Below are 3,298 nucleotides of genomic sequence, written 5' to 3'. Positions count from 1 at the left end.
CTGCGCAGCAGCAGGTACATCACAACGACTAAACAGATCGTAAACAACTGACTGACAGCTAACAGAAGCATCACAGTGACTGATGACCACTCGAATAGTGGGCTAGTATAATTTTACGAGTGAACAACATAATCATGAAGATTACCAACAAATATAAAAATAACACAACAGTGAGAGGGAAAAGCATATTGGGACAAATGTTAGTAATGTAAAATGTTTGAATCCTTAATGTATGCAGATATAGATTAAGGGTTAAACTACAAAGGCTGCGAAGTAACAACAGATCTCCAGGTTGATCTCAATTTCCGATGACCTCTGCGAAGGTTTTTTTTTTTTTTTTTTAAATCTCCATGGTTACGGATATACCTTTAATACCTGAGTAAACTGGCTTGATTTCTTTCAAAAACATGGCAGGCAATGAGTAATCTGAGAAGAAATGACCCAAAAATTAGCATGAAATTATCAGAAAGTACAGAGTTTGAATACACCTTTTGGTGCTACTTGAACACGTCATTAGTGAAGTACCCGGGGTCACAGGGTGTTTTGGGTCTTTAATCTTCATACACTCTCACCTGGGCGACCTAGCCGGGGGTGATCAGTCCCTAGCTTGTGTCCAAGTGGTGTGATGTTCCACGGATCCCCCCTGCGGATCCACAGCCACCGCGAGGCCCTCTCTGCGGCCTCTAAGATGTTTCTGATGGCTCTCTTCAAATGCAGTCCTTTCACTCCAAGGAATTTGAGGGTTCGCAGAAGTGAATGGCCAGCGAAGCCTCGTCACCCGACCTCGACTGGCTTACAGGGAGCTTTCCAGCCGTTGTTCCGGCACTCTGTGCTGAGCTCTGTGTACTTGGCCTTTTTTCGCTCATGGACCTCCTCAATCTGGTCTCCCAGGGGACAGTCAGTTCCAGGATAACCACTCCGATGTTAGTACCGGAGAGTGGACGGAGAGAAGTGATTGTGATGTTGGCTGGGAACTTGAGCTGTTTTCCGAGGTCAACTTGAAGCTGCTAGTGCTCATGAGCGATGGTGAGGAGCCCCCCAGTAGAGGCAGGTGATATTGTGCCTTCTGCCCCACTCTAATGATTGGTGATTGACTGTTAAGGTGCTGCCTGGGTCTTTCTGTGCTGGATCGCTGTGCAGATGGATTCTGCCAAAGCTTTTAGCACTTGGTTGTGGCGCCAGCGGTACCACCCCTCCCCTAGCGCTCTTGAGATACAGCTCAAGATGTGTTCCAGGGTGATCCTCTTCTGGCACAGCTTGCACTCAGGAGTGTCCACCAGTCCCCAGGTGTGTAGGTTGGCCGGGCTTGGGAGGATCATAGACCGATTAGATGAGAAACTTGATGCAAAGTGGTTCTGCTTTCCAGAGCTCTGCCCAGGTGACTCTGCGGGAATCTGCCTGCTCCCCCCTGGTCCATGCTCCTTGTTTGGGCATGCCGGCGATGTTACTTCGCCGTTTTTGCTCAACCTCTGCTCGTATCTCATCCTGGATCAGTCAGCGCTACTCCTCTCCACGGGCCAGATCGTAACGCGGCATCGGAAAGGAACCAAGACTGGCTCATCCCATTGCCATGGAGCCCACCAGCAATTTATGCCTTAGTCGCGCCTCAGCTTTAGTGACAGCTTCTTGTGCCCGCCACTTCCTCCCGGTCTTCACGAGGATTCCGGCCTCTGCGACTTTGGTGTCTGCGGGGTCCCTGTACATCATCACTTCTCTGGAACGGGTGACTTTAAACTCCTCTATTGGTCCACTGAAAGGAAGGTGCAGCTTGTTGGAATGGCCGTTCAGGGCGATGTTGCTCAAGGACTGGGGGAGCCCCAGCCATCTCCTGAGAAACTGGCTTATGGACGTCTCAAGAGCCTCTACCGTTGTTATTGGTACTTCGTAGACTAACAGGGGCCAGAGTATTCTTGGTTGGACTCCATGCTGGTAGATCCAGGCTTTGAATTTTCCATGGAGGCCAGATTTGTCAATCGCTGTGAGCCAGGTGGACAGTTCACTCATGGTTTGCTGTCAAAGATCTTGCCCAGGCTCTTGACCGGTTTCTTGGTCACTGATGGAATCGTGGTCTCTTCTAGGGCAAAGCGGAACTGGTTGGACACTTTACCCTTTTTCAGGACCAGAGACCTGGACTTAGCGGGCTTGAAGCTCATCCTTGCCCAGGAGATGAGCCGTTCAAGCCCCTGAAGGAGCCACCTGCATCCTGGAACAGATGTTGTTGTCACTGTGAAGTCGTCCATAAAGGCTCTAATGGGGGGCTGCCGAGTCCCAGATCTTGACTTGGGCTCTCTGCATTCCACTTCAGCAGACTTGACAATCCAGTTCATGGCCAATGAGAAGAGGGTTACGGGGATGGTACAACCGGTAATTATTCCCTTCTCAAGGCGATGCCAGGCAGATGTTACTTGGCCTGAAGAGACTCAAGCGCTGAAGTTGTTGTAATAGTCCATGATGAGGTTGCATATTTTGTCTGGAACGTGATGTCTTGCCAGTGCGGTTTCGACGAGCTTGTGTGGAATACATCCGTAGGCGTTGGCCAAGTCAAGCCAGAGAGCTGCCAGGTCTCCTTTGCTTTCTCTTGCCTCCCGGATTAGCTACGTCACCACACCCGTGTGCTCCATACATCCAGGCACTCCTGGGACTCCTCCCTTCTGGACTGAGGTATCAATGTAGGTGTTCTTCAAGAGGAAGCTTGTCAGACGTTGGAATACGATCTTGAAAAACATCTTGCTCTCGACACTGAGCAGCGAGGAGAATTACTTGAAAATCAGCAACAAAAAACCTCCCAAGACAACGAGTTAAAAAATAAATAAAAAAGGTGCTTAAATATTACAACAATTTTTTAAAATAAATTTAAATTTGCAATTACAATCATTATAATTATAGTTCTATGGACATTTATCTCTTGCTTATTTAAAAATCATTTTCTAAATCTCCTAATTTCTTGCAATTTGCGGGATGTTTTTTGCCAAGTTGCTCATTGCCTTTTTTCCCATGCCTTTGAAAGAAATCAAACCAATTTGCTCAGGACTTAAAGGTTTAAATACTTGTGAAAGGTGCGTGAAGCACAAGAAAAGTGATGTCAGTCCAGGTTTCAAAGAGTAAACATATTTACATTATCACAGGCTTGTGTGTGTGAGTGGGTGTCTTCTATTTGCCACAAAGCACCATGACTGAAAGTCATCTGAAATTTGTATTTAGTCAAAATTATTTATACTTTTGATCAATGTCTAAGCACCATTTTAACATCACGTTTCTTTTGTTTGTAGTACATTACACCCATCAGCAGCAGCAGCAA

At 47.1% G+C, this 3,298-nt stretch overlaps 1 pseudogene; it reads right to left on the bottom strand.

Moving 5' to 3' along the window:
• Window positions 1–558: 558 nt before the first annotated feature.
• Window positions 559–2,756, bottom strand: LOC121955837 (annotated as a pseudogene).
• Window positions 2,757–3,298: the final 542 nt, after the last annotated feature.

The sequence above is a fragment of the Plectropomus leopardus genome, chromosome 16 (assembly GCF_008729295.1).
Source record: "Plectropomus leopardus isolate mb chromosome 16, YSFRI_Pleo_2.0, whole genome shotgun sequence".
NCBI lineage: Eukaryota > Metazoa > Chordata > Actinopteri > Perciformes > Serranidae > Plectropomus > Plectropomus leopardus.
The sequence above is the reverse complement of the archived record's forward strand: the minus strand, read 5'-3'. Positions and strand labels throughout refer to the sequence as shown.